This window comes from Oncorhynchus mykiss, unplaced genomic scaffold, assembly GCF_057628025.1.
Source record: "Oncorhynchus mykiss isolate SJ-2025 unplaced genomic scaffold, ASM5762802v1 scaffold103, whole genome shotgun sequence".
Taxonomy (NCBI): Eukaryota; Metazoa; Chordata; class Actinopteri; order Salmoniformes; family Salmonidae; genus Oncorhynchus; species Oncorhynchus mykiss.
Window position 1 is genome coordinate 1,472,807 of NW_028322102.1, and position 18,785 is coordinate 1,491,591.

Sequence of the window (18,785 nt, forward strand, 5' to 3'; positions counted from 1 at the left end):
CAGTTAAACCCGGTGGTGCACATAGAGAGGAATGTTCAGATACCTCTGGATGGAAGGGGATGGTTCTGAAATTAGTGTTAGGTAGAGAATAAACTACGGGGAACTACAGAGAATGAACTACAGGGAATAAACCAGAGGGAATAAACTACAGGGACCTACAGAGAATAAACTACAGGGAAAAACTACAGGGAACTACAGAGAATAAACTACAGGGAACTACAGAGAATAAACTACAGGGAACTACAGAGAATAAACTACAGGGAATAAACTACAGAGAATAAACTACAGAGAATAAACTAATGGGAATAAACTACAGGGAACTACAGAGAATAAACTACAGGGAATAAACTATAGGGAACTACAGAGAATAAACTACAGGGAATAAACTACAGAGAATAAACTACAGGGAAAAAAACTACAGGGAACTACAGAGAATAAACTACAGGGAATAAACTACGGGGAAATACAGAGAATAAACTACAGAGAATCAACTACAGGGAACTACAGAGAATAAACTACAGGGAACTACAGAGAATAAACTACGGGGAACTACAGAGAATAAACTACATAGAAAAAACTACAGGGAACTACAGAGAATAAACTACAGGGAACTACAGAGAATAAACTACAGGGAATAAACTAAAGGGAACTACAGAGAATAAACTACAGAGAATAAACTACAGGGAACTACAGAGAATAAACTACAGGGAACTACAGAGAATAAACTACGGGGAACTACAGAGAATAAACTACATAGAAAAAACTACAGGGAACTACAGAGAATAAACTACAGGGAACTACAGAGAATAAACTACAGAGAATAAACTAAAGGGAACTACAGAGAATAAACTACAGGGAAATACAGAGAATAAACTACAGGGAACTACAGATAATAAACTACAGGGAACTACAGAGAATAAACTACAGGGAACTACAGAGAATAAACTACAGGGAACTACAGAGAATAAACTACAGGGAACTACAGAGAATAAACTACAGGGAACTACAGAGACTAAACTACAGGGAACTACAGAGAATAAACTACGGGGAACTACAGAGAATAAACTACAGAGAATAAACTACAGGGAACTACAAAGAATAAACTACAGGGAACTACAGAGAATAAACTACAGGGAACTACAGAGAATAAACTACAGGGAATAAACTACAGGGAACTACAGAGAATAAACTACAGAGAACTACAGAGAATAAACTACATGTAACTACAGAGAATAAACTACAGAGAATAAACTACAGAGAATAAACTACAGAGAATAAACTACAGAGAATAAACTACAGAGAATAAACTACAGAGAATAAACTACAGAGAATAAACTACAGATAATAGACTACGGGGAACTACAGATGAGTGATGATGCTGTTGTCTTGGTAACTGAGGAGTGGATGTTACATAACATTATTAAGAATGTATTTCCAAAACAGATATACAGCATCTTGTTTAGGTGTGGAGATGTTCGCCACAGATTTGACTCACTATAGGAATGTATTGTTCTGGTATGCAGGAAGAACAGAGACTACTGTTTCTGGCAGGGGCTGAATATCTAACAAGAGCTGTGTGGTGTGTGTGCTGTGTGGTGTGTGTGCTGTGTGCTGTGTGTGTGCTGTGTGGTGTGTGTGTGCTGTGTGTGTGCTGTGTGGTGTGTGTGTGCTGTGTGGTGTGTGTGTGCTGTGTGTGTCAGTCAGTTGACTGCTGCTCAGATGAAGCACCTTAACTGAAGAGCAATCTAGATTAGTGAACATGACGATCCAACCATCTCATTACTGAGCTCAGGGACGGGGGACGGGGGACGGGGGGCAGTGACCATTTAGACCTCACTGATTGTGATTGTCCTCCAGGTGCCACCACCTCTCTACCCTTCAACTCAAAGAGCATGTCTCTCTCTCTCCCCCACCACCTCTCTACCCTTCAACTCAAAGACCATGTCTCTCTCTCTCTCCCCCACCACCTCTCTACCCTTCAACTCAAAGAGCATGTCTCTCTCTCTCCCTTTAACCACCTCTCTACCCTTCAACTCAGAGCATGTCTCTCTCTCTCTCTCCCACCACCTCTCTACCCTTCAACTCAAAGAGCATGTCTCTCTCTCTCTCCCACCACCTCTCTACCCGTCAACTCAAAGAGCATGTCTCTCTCTCTCCCCCACCACCTCTCTACCCTTCAACTCAAAGAGCATGTCTCTCTCTCCCCCCCACCACCTCTCTACCCTTCAACTCAAAGAGCATGTCTCTCTCTCTCCCCCACCACCTCTACCCTTCAACTCAAAGAGCATGTCTCTCTCTCTCCCTTTAACCACCTCTCTACCCTTCAACTCAAAGAGCATGTCTCTCTCTCTCTCCCACCACCTCTCTACCCGTCAACTTAAAGAGCATGTCTCTCTCTCTCCCTTTAACCACCTCTCTACCCTTCAACTCAAAGAGCATGTCTCTCTCTCTCTCCCACCACCTCTCTACCATTCAACTCAAAGAGCATGTCTCTCTCTCTCCCCCACCACCTCTCTACCCTTCAACTCAGAGCATGTCTCTCTCTCTCCCCCACCACCTCTCTACACTTCAACTCAAAGAGCATGTCTCTCTCTCCCCCACCACCTCTCTACCCGTCAACTCAAAGAGCATGTCTCTCTCTCTCTCCCCCACCACCTCTCTACCCTTCAACTCAGAGCATGTCTCTCTCTCTCTCCCCCACCACCTCTCTACCCTTCAACTCAGAGCATGTCTCTCTCTCTCTCTCTCTCCCACCACCTCTCTACCCTTCAACTCAAAGAGCATGTCTCTCTCTCTCTCCCCCACCACCTCTACCCTTCAACTCAAAGACCATGTCTCTCTCTCTCTCCCCCACCACCTCTACCCTTCAACTCAAAGAGCATGTCTCTCTCTCCCCCACCACCTCTCTACCCTTCAACTCAAAGAGCATGTCTCTCTCTCCCCCACCACCTCTACCCTTCAACTCAAAGAGCATGTCTCTCTCCCCCACCACCTCTCTACCCTTCAACTCAAAGAGCATGTCTCTCTCTCTCTCCCCCACCACCTCTACCCTTCAACTCAAAGAGCATGTCTCTCTCTCCCCCACCACCTCTACCCTTCAACTCAAAGAGCATGTCTCTCTCTCTCCCTCTAACCACCTCTCTACCCTTCAACTCAAAGAGCATGTCTCTCTCTCCCCCACCACCTCTACCCTTCAACTCAAAGAGCATGTCTCTCTCTCTCCCTCTAACCACCTCTCTACCCTTCAACTCAAAGAGCATGTCTCTCTCTCCCCCACCACCTCTCTACCCTTCAACTCAAAGAGCATGTCTCTCTCTCTCCCTCTAACCACCTCTCTACCCTTCAACTCAAAGAGCATGTCTCTCTCTCCCCCACCACCTCTACCCTTCAACTCAAAGAGCATGTCTCTCTCCCCCACCACCTCTCTACCCTTCAACTCAAAGAGCATGTCTCTCTCTCCCCCACCACCTCTACCCTTCAACTCAAAGAGCATGTCTCTCTCTCCCACCACCTCTCTACCCTTCAACTCAAAGAGCATGTCTCTCTCTCCCACCACCTCTCTACCCTTCAACTCAAAGAGCATGTCTCTCTCTCTCCCTCTAACCACCTCTCTACCCTTCAACTCAAAGAGCATGTCTCTCTCTCTCCCTCTAACCACCTCTCTATCCTTCAACTCAAAGAGCATGTCTCTCTCTCTCCCTCTAACCACCTCTCTACCCTTCAACTCAAAGAGCATGTCTCTCTCTCTCCCCCACCACCTCTCTACCCGTCAACTCAAAGACCATGTCTCTCTCTCTCTCCCCCACCACCTCTCTACCATTCAACTCAAAGAGCATGTCTCTCTCTCCCACCACCTCTCTATCCTTCAACTCAAAGAGCATGTCTCTCTCTCTCTCCCACCACCTCTCTACCATTCAACTCAAAGAGCATGTCTCTCTCTCCCACCACCTCTCTATCCTTCAACTCAAAGAGCATGTCTCTCTCTCTCTCCCCCACCACCTCTCTACCCTTCAACTCAAAGAGCATGTCTCTCTCTCCCCCACCACCTCTCTACCCTTCAACTCAAAGAGCATGTCTCTCTCTCTCTCCCCCACCACCTCTCTACCATTCAACTCAAAGAGCATGTCTCTCTCTCCCACCACCTCTCTACCCTTCAACTCAAAGAGCATGTCTCTCTCTCTCCCCCACCACCTCTACCCTTCAACTCAAAGAGCATGTCTCTCTCTCCCCCACCACCTCTCTACCCTTCAACTCAAAGAGCATGTCTCTCTCTCTCTCCCACCACCTCTCTACCCTTCAACTCAAAGAGCATGTCTCTCTCTCTCCCCCACCACCTCTCTACCCTTCAACTCAAAGAGCATGTCTCTCTCTCTCCCCCACCACCTCTCTACCCTTCAACTCAAAGAGCATGTCTCTCTCTCTCCCCCACCACCTCTCTACCCTTCAACTCAAAGAGCATGTCTCTCTCTCTCCCCCACCACCTCTCTACCCTTCAACTCAAAGAGCATGTCTCTCTCTCTCCCCCACCACCTCTACCCTTCAACTCAAAGAGCATGTCTCTCTCTCTCCCCCACCACCTCTCTACCCTTCAACTCAAAGAGCATGTCTCTCTCTCTCCCCCACCACCTCTCTACCCGTCAACTCAAAGACCATGTCTCTCTCTCTCCCCCACCACCTCTCTACCATTCAACTCAAAGAGCATGTCTCTCTCTCCCACCACCTCTCTACCCTTCAACTCAAAGACCATGTCTCTCTCTCCCCCACCACCTCTCTACCCTTCAACTCAAAGAGCATGTCTCTCTCTCTCTCCCCCACCACCTCTCTACCCGTCAACTCAAAGAGCATGTCTCTCTCTCTCTCCCCCACCACCTCTCTACCCTTCAACTCAAAGAGCATGTCTCTCTCTCTCCCCCACCACCTCTCTACCCTTCAACTCAAAGAGCATGTCTCTCTCTCTCTCCCCCACCACCTCTCTACCCGTCAACTCAAAGAGCATGTCTCTCTCTCTTCAGCCAGCTGGTTCTGAGGCTCAGTTCACTAACCCAAACCAACCCCATAGAGCCTCAGGACAGCACACAGAACATCTGGCCCAACCAAATCATCACAAAACAAAAATATATCACCTATTGGAAAGACACCACAAAAAATCAAAGTAAACTTCAATTCTATTTGTCTCTAAACAGACAGTACATGGTGGCAGACTATCTGACCACTGTGACTGATAGAAAACTTAGGAAAACACTGACTAGGTACAGACTCAGTGAGCACAGTCGGGCTATAGAGACCGGTCGTCACAGACCAACCTGGCTGCCCAGAGAGGACAGTCTGGCTATAGAGACCGGTCGTCACAGACAAACCTGGCTGCTCAGAGAGGACAGTCTGGCTATAGAGACCGGTCGTCACAGACAAACCTGGCTGCTCAGAGAGGACAGTCTGGCTATAGAGACTGGTCGTCACAGACAAACCTGGCTGCCGAGAGAGGACAGTCTGGCTATAGAGACTGGTCGTCACAGACAAACCTGGCTGCCCAGAGAGGACAGTCTGGCTATAGAGACCGGTCGTCACAGACCAACCTGGCTGCCCAGAGAGGACAGTCGGGCTATAGAGACCGGTCGTCACAGACCAACCTGGCTGCCCAGAGAGGACAGTCTGGCTATAGAGACCGGTCGTCACAGACCAACCTGGCTGCCCAGAGAGGACAGTCTGGCTATAGAGACCGGTCGTCACAGACAAACCTGGCTGCCCAGAGAGGACAGTCTGGCTATAGAGACCGGTCGTCACAGACCAACCTGGCTGCCCAGAGAGGACAGTCGGGCTATAGAGACCGGTCGTCACAGACCAACCTGGCTGCCCAGAGAGGACAGTCTGGCTATAGAGACCGGTCGTCACAGACCAACCTGGCTGCCCAGAGAGGACAGTCTGGCTATAGAGACCGGTCGTCACAGACAAACCTGGCTGCTCAGAGAGGACAGTCTGGCTATAGAGACCGGTCGTCACAGACAAACCTGGCTGCCCAGAGAGGACAGTCTGGCTATAGAGACCGGTCGTCACAGACAAACCTGGCTGCACAGAAAGGACAGTCTGGCTATAGAGACCGGTCGTCACAGACAAACCTGGCTACCCAGAGAGGACAGTCTGGTTCTCTGTTTCTCTGTCTGTCTCTGGGAAACAGAGAGGCTGGGAGAGAAGATGTGTATTGCCCAACCCTGCCATGGTTCTGCTGCTATAACTTGGCAAGCCAGAAAATAGTTCTGGGAGAACCAAAACGTGACTGGGAGAGAGGAAGAGAGAAAGAGATGGAAGAGAGGAGGAGAGGCTTAAAGAGATTAGGGAAAACAATGTGGTTCTGCTTCACATGGCCACTACAAACACTCTAGGTGTGTTCTCTGTGAAGAGATCAGACCAGAGGGGAAGTGTTCTCTGTGAAGAGATCAGACCAGAGGGGAAGTCTTCTCTGTGAAGAGATCAGACCAGAGGGGAAGTCTTCTCTGTGAAGAGATCAGACCAGAGGGGAAGTGTTCTCTGTGAAGAGATCAGACCAGAGGGGAAGTGTTCTCTGTGAAGGGGGGGGAGTGCCGACTGAGTTTCCAAAGGAGAGATGAAGTGTTGCCTCCTCTCTACTGCCACGACCCCTAGGAGTGGTGCTCATTCATTCCAAAAACAAATTGCTCTGCTATGAAAGAATGAGTGTTTTTGGTGGAGGCCAGATGTTGTCTTTCATGTGGTAATTGGGTTATTTATTAGGAAACAGGTTTTTGTCAGAGAGCAAACACTAGACGACGTCGGTCTGTGTCTGGGGTGTGAGGCGTGAGGTAGAGAGTGTTGCATGCAAGAGGACACATCGCACACCTGATCCCACCTGGCTGGCGTGTATGTGTGTGTGTGTGTGTGTGTGTGTGTGTGTGTGTGAGAGAGAGAGGGTTTTCTGTTAGCTGGTAATAGCCAGGTTTTGGCCAATATTTCTTTTTATTTAAAGTCCATAAATCAAACTGCCCGAAAAAATATATATCACAAAGCAAAATAATGTGTTTCCTCGTCTTGGTTGATGGATATACCAGCGGATGGAAACACATTTGACTGATCGTGCCTATCGGTCTGTAGGTTAATTGGCGCGTGTGTATTTTCGCTATAGCCGTTATGTATATGAAACGTGCACAGTATCCCGACACAGAGACGAAGGGGAAATCTGCCGGACAGAAGACAGAGCTGCAGCTTCTCCAACAGCTCGTTGCTGCTGGACTGAAAGGTGGTTAGAAGCCCAGTCACCGGGGAACACTTCTACATGCAAATCGCTTGTTAAAAACAGTTTTGATTGGTCACAATTAAAAAGAGCTACTATTTTTTTTTTTTTTTTTTTTTACAGGTAATTGAAGCTGGCTTCCCATTTGCTATTCACGTGTAAAGACAACGGTAGGCTTCAGAGTCTAACACCATTTTGTAACGAGCTGGAGGAGGCCGTGTACATTTACGAAAAATATATACTTCATTGTTGGAAACCTGAATGTTTCACTACATATTATGAGGCATGTCTTACCTTGAGTCAAAGTAAAACCGACCATAGAAAGGCAAAATGAAATAAAATAAAAATCACATTTTATTTGTCATGTGTTGAATACAACTGGTGTACTTGTGAAATGCTTGCTAAGAGCCCTTCCCAAAGATGCAGAGTTAAACAATAACATAGTAACAAAAGGAATCCAAAAAAATACACAAGAATGGATCTATATACAGGAAGTACTTGTGGATCTATATGCAGGAAGTACCAGATCAACGTGGATCTATATACAGGAAGTACCAGATCAATGTGGATCTATATACAGGAAGTACCAGATCAATGTGGAGCTATATACAGGAAGTACAAGATCAATGTGGATCTATATACAGGAAGAATCAGATCAATGTGGATCTACATGCAGGCAGTACCAGATCAATGTGGATCTATATACAGTGAGTACCATATCAATGTGGATCTATATACAGGAAGTACCAGATCAATGTGGAGCTATATACAGGAAGTACCAGATCAATGTGGAGCTATATACAGGAAGTACCAGATCAATGTGGATCTATATACAGGAAGTACCAGATCAATGTGGAGCTATATACAGGAAGTACCAGATCAATGTGGATCTATATACAGGAAGTACCAGATCAATGTGGAGCTATATACAGGAAGTACCAGATCAATGTGGATCTATATACAGGAAGTACCAGATCAATGTGGATCTATATACAGGAAGTGCAAGATCAATGTGGATCTATATACAGGAAGTACCAGATCAATGTGCAACTATATACAGGGAGTACCAGATCAATGTGGAGCTATATACAGGAAGTGCCAGATCAATGTGCAACTATATACAGGGAGTACCAGATCAATGTGGAACTATATACAGGAAGTACAAGATCAATGTGGATCTATATACAGGAAGTACCTGATCAATGTGGAGCTATATACAGGAAGTACCAGATCAATGTGGATCTATATACAGGAAGTACCAATGTGGAGCTATATACAGGAAGTACCAGATTAATGTGGATCTGTATACAGGAAGTACCAAATCAATGTGGATCTGTATACAGGAAGTACCAGATCAAAGTGGAGCTATATACAGAAAGTACCAGATCAATGTGGATCTATATACAGGAAGTACCATATCAATGTGGATCTATATACAGAAAGTACCAGATCAATGTGGATCTATATACAGGAAGTACCAGATCAATGTGGAACTATATACAGGAAGTACAAGATCAATGTGGATCTATATACAGGAAGTACCTGATCAATGTGGAGCTATATACAGGAAGTACCAGATCAATGTGGATCTATATACAGGAAGTACCAATGTGGAGCTATATACAGGAAGTACCAGATCAATGTGCAGCTATATACAGGAAGTACCAGATCAATGTGGATCTATATACAGGAAGTACCAGATCAATGTGGAGCTATATACAGGAAGTACCAGATCAATGTGGAGCTATATACAGGAAGTACCAGATCAATGTGGATCTATATACAGGAAGTACCAGATCAATGTGGAGCTATATACAGGAAGTACCAGATCAATGTGGAGCTATATACAGGAAGTACCAGATCAATGTGGAGCTATATACAGGAAGTACCAGATCAATGTGGAACTATATACAGGAAGTACCAGATCAATGTGGATCTATATACAGGAAGTACCAGATCAATGTGGAGCTATATACAGGAAGTACCAGATCAATGTGGAGCTATATACAGGAAGTACGAGATCAATGTGGAGCTATATACAGGAAGTACGAGATCAATGTGGAGCTATATACAGGAAGTACGAGATCAATGTGGAGCTATATACAGGAAGTACCAGATCAATGTGGAGCTATATACAGGAAGTACCAGTACCAGATCAATGTGGAGCTATATACAGGAAGTTAAAGATGCTAGTTGACACATCTTTAGATCTCTCCTAGCAACCCATGCTAGTTGTCACATCTTTAGGACTCCCCTAGCAACCCATGCTAGTTGTCACATCTTTAGATCTCCGCTAGCAACCCATGCTAGTTGTTGCAACTTTAGGTCTCCCCAAGCAACCCATGCTAGTTGTCGCATATGTAGGTCTCCCCTCTTTGTACAAGGCAGCCCCCCTGTCTGATTCAGGTGGGGGGGTATGCGTGTGTATGGGTGTGTGTGTCTGTGCGTGTATGGGTGTGTGTGTTTCTGTGCGTGTATGGGTGTGTGTGTGTGTGTGTCTATGCGTGTATGGGGGTGTGTGTGTGTGTCTATGCGTGTATGGGGGTGTGTGTGTGTGTGTGTGTGTGTGTCTGTGCGTGTATGGGTGTGTGTGTGTGTGTGTGTATGGGTGTGTGTGTGTGTATGGGTGTGTGTGTGTGTCTATGCGTGTGTACAGAGGCTCCTACTTCCTTCTAGCAGTGACTGTGGCAGGCAGGCAGACAGGTGTGTGTGGAATCAGACTTTGCGTGTTGGTATCTGACGGCAGCCACCCAATTATCAGCACAGTGAGCACACTGAACGAGGAGCACATCTCTCTCGGTCTCTCTCCTGTAGGTCTACAACGCTGATCATCTGCACTGATACACTTCCTCTAGTCTACAGACATCACGGTGTGACTGATACACTCCCTCTAGTCTACAGACATCACAGTGTGACTGATACACTTCCTCTAGTCTACAGACATCACAGTGTGACTGATACACTTCCTCTAGTCTACAGACGTCACGGTGTGACTGATACACTTCCTCTAGTCTACAGACATCACAGTGTGCCTGATACACTCCCACTAGTCTACAGACATCACAGTGTGACTGATACACTTCCTCTAGTCTACAGACATCACAGTGTGACTGATACACTTCCTCTAGTCTACAGACATCACGGTGTGACTGATACACTGCCTCTAGTCTACAGACATCACGGTGTGACTGATACACTTCCTCTAGTCTACAGACATCACAGTGTGACTGATACACTCCCTCTAGTCTACAGACATCACAGTGTGACTGATGCACTTCCTCTAGTCTACAGACGTCACAGTGTGACTGATACACTCCCACTAGTCTACAGACATCACAGTGTGACTGATACACTCACTCTAGTCTACAGACATCACAGTGTGACTGATACACTTCCTCTAGTCTACAGACGTCACAGTGTGACTGATACACTTCCTCTAGTCTACAGACGTCACAGTGTGACTGATGCACTTCCTCTAGTCTACAGACGTCACAGTGTGACTGATACACTCACTCTAGTCTACAGACATCACAGTGTGACTGATACACTTCCTCTAGTCTACAGACATCACAGTGTGACTGATACACTTCCTCTAGTCTACAGACATCACAGTGTGACTGATACACTTCCTCTAGTCTACAGACGTCACAGTGTGACTGATACACTCCCACTAGTCTACAGACGTCACAGTGTGACTGATACACTTCCTCTAGTCTACAGACATCACAGTGTGACTGATAAACTTCCTCTAGTCTACAGACATCACAGTGTGACTGATACACTTCCTCTAGTCTACAGACGTCACAGTGTGACTGATACACTTCCTCTAGTCTACAGACGTCACAGTGTGACTGATACACTTCCTCTAGTCTACAGACGTCACAGTGTGACTGATACACTTCCTCTAGTCTACAGACGTCACAGTGTGACTGATACACTTCCTCTAGTCTACAGACGTCACAGTGTGACTGATACACTTCCTCTAGTCTACAGACATCACAGTGTGACTGATACACTTCCTCTAGTCTACAGACGTCACAGTGTGACTGATACACTTCCTCTAGTCTACAGACATCACAGTGTGACTGATACACTTCCTCGAGTCTACAGACATCACAGTGTGACTGATACACTTCCTCTAGTCAACAGACATCACAGTATGACTGATACACTTTCTCTAGTCTACAGACATCACAGTGTGACTGATACACTTCCTCTAGTCTACAGACATCAGTGTGACTGATACACTTCCTCTAGTCTACAGACATCACATCCCCACACTATGTCTAACACAACAGACAGCAGGTCCAAGACACAAAGTCCCCAAGAAAAACCAAGACACACAAAGTCCCCTAGACACACCAAGACACACAAAGTCCCCTAGACACACCAAGACACACAAAGTCCCCTAGACACACCAAGACACACAAAGTCCCCTAGACACACGCGTCAGAAACACTGTGCTTGTACACACTGCAGACGGTGAGACGTGCTGGACGGCTGAGTGTTACGAGGGGGATGGGGCAGGGATAGAACCGTTTAAAGATGATTGACTTCTCTGAGTGTCCTCTTCCTCCCATCGGAGCACTTAGCAGACTACCTCTCAGTCTCCCACAGATGTAGTTAGCAACAGCAGACTCTCTCTCCAACAGACAGGTCACCGGCCGGCCAGCCAGCTCTCCCCTTCGGCAGTAAGGTTCTCACGACTCTCAGAGCTGCCTGCCAATTGGGTGCAGCTACGCACTAAGAATGGGCATAGTTTCTCTCTCTATCTCTGGCTGCCTCTCTATTCTATTCTCTCACTTCCCTTCTCTCTCTGGCTGCCTCTCTATTCTCTTCTCTCTCTTCCCTTCTCTCTCTGGCTGCCTCTCTATTCTCTTCTCTCACTTCCCTTCTCTCTCTGGCTGCCTCTCTATTCTCTTCTCTCACTTCCCTTCTCTCTCAGGCTGCCTCTCTATTCTCTTCTCTCTCTTCCCTTCTCTCTCTGGCTGCCTCTCTATTCTATTCTCTCACTTCCCTTCTCTCTCTGGCTGCCTCTCTATTCTATTCTCTCACTTCCCTTCTCTCTCTGGCTGCCTCTCTATTCTCTTCTCTCACTTCCCTTCTCTCTCTGGCTGCCTCTCTATTCTCTTCTCTCACTTCCCTTCTCTCTCTGGCTGCCTCTCTATTCTATTCTCTCACTTCCCTTCTCTCTCTGGCTGCCTCTCTATTCTCTTCTCTCACTTCCCTTCTCTCTCTGGCTGCCTCTCTATTCTATTCTCTCACTTCCCTTCTCTCTCTGGCTGCCTCTCTATTCTATTCTCTCACTTCCCTTCTCTCTCTGGCTGCCTCTCTATTCTATTCTCTCACTTCCCTTCTCTCTCTGGCTGCCTCTCTATTCTCTTCTCTCACTTCCCTTCTCTCTCTGGCTGCCTCTCTATTCTCTTCTCTCACTTCCCTTCTCTCTCTGGCTGCCTCTCTATTCTATTCTCTCACTTCCCTTCTCTCTCTGGCTGCCTCTCTATTCTATTCTCTCACTTCCCTTCTCTCTCTGGCTGCCTCTCTATTCTATTCTCTCACTTCCCTTCTCTCTCTGGCTGCCTCTCTATTCTATTCTCTCACTTCCCTTCTCTCTCTGGCTGCCTCTCTATTCTCTTCTCTCACTTCCCTTCTCTCTCTGGCTGCCTCTCTATTCTCTTCTCTCACTTCCCTTCTCTCTCTGGCTGCCTCTCTATTCTCTTCTCTCTCTTCACTTCTCTCTCTCTGGCTGCCTCTATTCTCTTCTCTCACTTCCCTTCTCTCTCTGGCTGCCTCTCTATTCTCTTCTCTCACTTCCCTTCTCTCTCTGGCTGCCTCTCTATTCTCTTCTCTCACTTCCCTTCTCTCTCTGGCTGCCTCTCTATTCTCTTCTCTCACTTCCCTTCTCTCTCAGGCTGCCTCTCTATTCTCTTCTCTCTCTTCCCTTCTCTCTCTGGCTGCCTCTCTATTCTATTCTCTCACTTCCCTTCTCTCTCTGGCTGCCTCTCTATTCTATTCTCTCACTTCCCTTCTCTCTCTGGCTGCCTCTCTATTCTCTTCTCTCACTTCCCTTCTCTCTCTGGCTGCCTCTCTATTCTCTTCTCTCACTTCCCTTCTCTCTCTGGCTGCCTCTCTATTCTATTCTCTCACTTCCCTTCTCTCTCTGGCTGCCTCTCTATTCTCTTCTCTCACTTCCCTTCTCTCTCTGGCTGCCTCTCTATTCTATTCTCTCACTTCCCTTCTCTCTCTGGCTGCCTCTCTATTCTATTCTCTCACTTCCCTTCTCTCTCTGGCTGCCTCTCTATTCTATTCTCTCACTTCCCTTCTCTCTCTGGCTGCCTCTCTATTCTCTTCTCTCACTTCCCTTCTCTCTCTGGCTGCCTCTCTATTCTCTTCTCTCACTTCCCTTCTCTCTCTGGCTGCCTCTCTATTCTATTCTCTCACTTCCCTTCTCTCTCTGGCTGCCTCTCTATTCTATTCTCTCACTTCCCTTCTCTCTCTGGCTGCCTCTCTATTCTATTCTCTCACTTCCCTTCTCTCTCTGGCTGCCTCTCTATTCTATTCTCTCACTTCCCTTCTCTCTCTGGCTGCCTCTCTATTCTCTTCTCTCACTTCCCTTCTCTCTCTGGCTGCCTCTCTATTCTCTTCTCTCACTTCCCTTCTCTCTCTGGCTGCCTCTCTATTCTCTTCTCTCTCTTCACTTCTCTCTCTCTGGCTGCCTCTCTATTCTCTTCTCTCACTTCCCTTCTCTCTCTGGCTGCCTCTCTATTCTCTTCTCTCACTTCCCTTCTCTCTCTGGCTGCCTCTCTATTCTCTTCTCTCACTTCCCTTCTCTCTCTGGCTGCATCTCTATTCTCTTCTCTCTCTTCCCTTCTCTCTCTGGCTGCCTCTCTATTCTCTTCTCTCTCTTCACTTCTCTCTCTCTGGCTGCCTCTCTATTCTCTTCTCTCTCTTCCCTTCTCTCTCTGGCTGCCTCTATTCTCTTCTCTCTCTTCACTTCTCTCTCCTCCTGCCTCTGCCTCTCTTCCCTTCTCTCTCTGGCTGCCTCTGCCTCTCTCTGGCTGCCTCTGCCTCTCTCTCTGGCTGCCTCTGCCTCTCTCTCTGGCTGCCTCTGCCTCTCTATCTGGCTGCCTCTGCCTCTCTCTCTCTCTTCCCTTCTCTCTCTGGCTGCCTCTGCCTCTCTTCCCTTCTCTCTCTGGCTGCCTCTGCCTCTTCACTTATCTCTCCTCCTGCCTCTGCCTCTCTTCCGTTCTCTCTCTGGCTGCCTCTCTCTCTCTCTCTTCCCTTCTCTCTCCTCCTGCCTCTGCCTCTATTCCCTTCTCTCTCCATCTGCATCTGCCTCTCTCTCTCTCTCTTACCTTCTCTCTCTGGCTGCCTCTGCCTCTCTTCCCTTCTCTCTCTCTGGCTGCCTCTCTCTCTCTCTCTCTTCCCTTCTCTCTCCTCCTGCCTCTGCCTCTCTTCCCTTATCTCTCTCTGGCTGCCTCTGCCTCTCTTCACTTCTCTCTCCTCCTGCCTCTGCCTCTCTTCCCTTCTCTCTCCTCCTGCCTCTACCTCTCTCTCTGGCTGCCTCTGCGTCTCTCTCTCTTCCCTTCTCTCTCCTCCTGCCTCTGCCTCTCTCTCTGGCTGCCTCTGCTCCTCTCTATCTTCCCTTCTCTCTCCTCCTGCCTCTGCCTCTCTCTCTGGCTGCCTCTGCCTCTCTCTCTCTCTTCCCTTCTCTCTCCTCCTGCCTCTGCCCCTCTCTCTCTTCCCTTCTCTCTCCTCCTGCCTCTGCCTCTCTCTCTCTCTTCCCTTCTCTCTCTCTGGCTGCCTCTGCCTCTCTCTCTATTCCCTTCTCTCTCTGTGGCTGCCTCCCTCTCCGTTACACTCTCGTTGCCTCTCTCTCTCTCTTGTAGTTAGGGCAATGTGATTTGAGGCCAGTGGTGGGACTCCACCCCCCTGGGACTCCACCCCCCTTTTGAAAGGATCTCTGGGTGATCTAGTCGGTGTATTGGGGAGTTAAGAGTGACACGGTGTATTTTAACATGACAGTGAGGTTCACACGACTCTCTCTCTGAGAGCTGCTGATGTGTGATCTCTGTCTCCCGTTCAAAACTGTGACCACAGCAACAACAGCTCCCTCCTTCTCAAACCCGGCTAGTCTGTCTCACAGTGAGACGTGTGTTTGTGATGTAATAGGAGTCACAACGATGGTCATCACACACACCAGCTCCCTCCTTCTCAAACCCGGCTAGTCTGTCTCACAGTGAGACGTGTGTTTGTGATGTAATAGGAATCACAACGATGGTCATCACACACAGCAGCTCCCTCCTTCTCAAACCCGGCTAGTCTGTCTCACAGTGAGACGTGTGTTTGTGATGTAATAGGAGTCACAACGATGGTCATCACACACAGCAGCTCCCTCCTTCTCAAACCCTGCTAGTCTGTCTCACAGTGAGACGTGTGTTTGTGATGTAATAGGAGTTACAACGATGGTCATCACACACAGCAGCTCCCTCCTTCTCAAACCCGGCTAGTCTGTCTCACAGTGAGACGTGTGTTTGTGATGTAATAGGAGTCACAACGATGGTCATCACACACAGCAGCTCCCTCCTTCTGAAACCCGGCTAGTCTGTCTCACAGTGAGACGTGTGTTTGTGATGTAATAGGAGTCACAACGATGGTCATCACACACAGCAGCTCCCTCCTTCTGAAACCCGGCTAGTCTGTCTCACAGTGAGACGTGTGTTTGTGATGTAATAGGAGTCACAACGATGGTCATCACACACAGCAGCTCCCTCCTTCTGAAACCCGGCTAGTCTGTCTCACAGTGAGACGTGTGTTTGTGATGTAATAGGAGTTACAACGATGGTCATCACACACAGCAGCTCCCTCCTTCTCAAACCCGGCTAGTCTGTCTCACAGTGAGGCGTGTGTTTGTGATGTAATAGGAGTCACAACGATGGTCATCACACACACCAGCTAGGACTAATTCATTACTATTCCCATACTGCTGAAATGAACAAATACAACCTTCCTTTCTCCAAGTCAACTCCTCCATATGGAAATGTATTGCAGTGTGACAGGTTATGGATCAGGTTATTGATCAGGTTATTGATCAGGTTATTGATCAGGTTATTGATCAGGTTATTGATCAGGTTATTGATCAGGTTATTGATCAGGTTATTGATCAGGTTATCGATCAGGTTATTGATCAGGTTATTGATCAAGTTATCGATCACAGATCAGGTTATGGATCAGCTATCCTGACATGAATAAAACATCATAGATGTGATTCATCTGATATTGATAAAGTATCTGGTTGACTTGAAAAATGTTCAATACTTTTGATGCAAATGTATACATGCTTTCATTAAATAACCTGAACACACAGTGCCTACAAATAGTCCTGTGGTCAGCGAGCTCCATCTGAACTTCCTGCTGGGAACAGGAAGACGGCCAGTAACATGATCCACGGTGTCAGCGAGCAACAATTACTACAAACAATCCTTTAAATCCCTCTCTCTCCCTCCTTCAATACCTCCCTCTCTCTGACCCCTGCTTCCCTCCCTCCTTCTCCCTCTTTCCCTACCTCCCTCTCCCTGCCCCACTCCCCCTCCTTCCCTACCTCCCACTCCCCTCCTCCCCCTGCTTCCCTCCCTCCCCCACTCCCCTCCCTCCCTCTCCCTCCCCCTGCTTCCCTCCCTCCCTCTCCCTCCCCCACTCCCCTCCTCCCCCTGCTTCCCTCCCTCCTTCCCTACCTCCTTCCCTCCCTCCCTCCCCTTCCTCCCCTCCTCCCCCTGCTTCAGGTGGGCTGTTGTCACTAGAGCTCTGACAGACAACATGATACAGACCGTATATCTCTACCGTCACTAGAGAGAGAGACAACATGATACAGACCGTATATCTCTACCGTCACTAGAGAGAGAGACAACATGATACAGACCGTATATCTCTACCGTCACTAGAGAGACAGACAACATGATACAGACCGTATATCTCTACTGTCACTAGAGAGAGAGACAACATGATACAGACCGTATATCTCTACTGTCACTAGAGAGACAGACAACATGATACAGACCGTATATCTCTACCGTCACTAGAGAGAGAGACAACATGATACAGACCGTATCTCTCTACTGTCACTAGAGAGACAGACAACATGATACAGACCGTATATCTCTACCGTCACTAGAGAGAGAGACAACATGATACAGACCGTATCTCTCTACCGTCACTAGAGAGAGAGACAACATGATACAGACCGTATCTCTCTACTGTCACTAGAGAGAGAGACAACATGATACAGACCGTATATCTCTACCGTCACTAGAGAGAGAGACAACATGATACAGACCGTATCTCTCTACCGTCACTAGAGAGAGAGACAACATGATACAGACCGTATCTCTCTCTACCGTCTCACAAACAGAGCAAACATACTCCATGTATTTATGAGGAGAAGAGACCTTGGAAATAATAATCTTTCCGACTACTTAGTGCTACTTGAGGACGTGACACAGAACACCCCCTTTGGTTTTTACACTGCTGCTACTCGCTGGTTATTATCTCTGCATAGTCACTTTAGCCCTACATACATGAACAAATGACCTCGACTAACCTGCACCCCCCTACACTGACTCGGTAACCCCTTACACTGACTCGGTACCGGTACCCTACTACACTGATTCGGTACCGTTACCCCCCCTACACTGACTCGGTACCCCCTTACACTGACTCGGTACCGGTACCCTCCTACACTGACTCGGTACCGGTACCCCCCCTACACTGACTCGGTACCCCCTTACACTGACTCGGTACCGGTACCCTACTACACTGATTCGGTACCGGTACCCCCTCTACACTGACTCGGTACCGGTACCCCCTCTACACTGACTCGGTACCGGTACCCCCTCTACACTGACTCGGTACCGGTACCCCCTGTATATAGACTCCTTGTTGCTGTATGTGGCCCTCATGTCAATTATTAACACGGTCACTTGTGTTGGAAGGGCGCCTCTACAGACAGAGGTGGGTGAATACACACATTAAACCTTGAACTAACGGTTCCACAATCAATCACACATTGACACAGACATGACAGAGTGAACACGTGTGGTTCAGCAGAGATCTAGACATTTTAATAAGGTCCAATACGACAAGAGACGGACAAGGTCCTGCCTGTTTCCTGTTGGGTGGCAGAGACAGATGACCGGACTGTGCTGTTCACATCCTGTGATTGGTTAATGGGTGGTAAAATTACACTGGGGGGGGGGTTGGTCTGAAGGGAGAGAGAGAGAATACCTGACCACTGTGACTGACCCAAACTTAAGGAAAGCTTTGACTATGTACAAACTCAGTGAGCATAGCCTTGCTATTGAGAAAGGCCACCGCAGACATGGCTCTCAAGAGAAGACAGGCTATGTGCTCACTGCCCACAAAATGAAAGTGGAAACTGAGCTGCACTTCCTAACCTCCTGCCCAATGTATGACCATATTAGAGAGACATATTTCCCTCAGATTACACAGATCCACAAAGAATTCAAAAGCAAATCCAATTTTGATAAAC

At 47.5% G+C, this 18,785-nt stretch overlaps 2 protein-coding genes across 5 annotated transcripts in view; one reads left to right on the forward strand and one right to left on the reverse strand.

Moving 5' to 3' along the window:
• LOC110513667 (dedicator of cytokinesis protein 1) overlaps nucleotides 1-18,785 on the reverse strand; it is a 636,864-nt gene that overhangs the window by 279,474 nt on the left and 338,605 nt on the right. The gene's annotated exons all lie outside the window — the stretch shown is intronic.
• The window catches only part of LOC110501964 (inhibitory synaptic factor 2A-like), an 83,286-nt gene that overhangs the window by 935 nt on the left and 63,566 nt on the right, over nucleotides 1-18,785 (forward strand). The window lies entirely within an intron of this gene.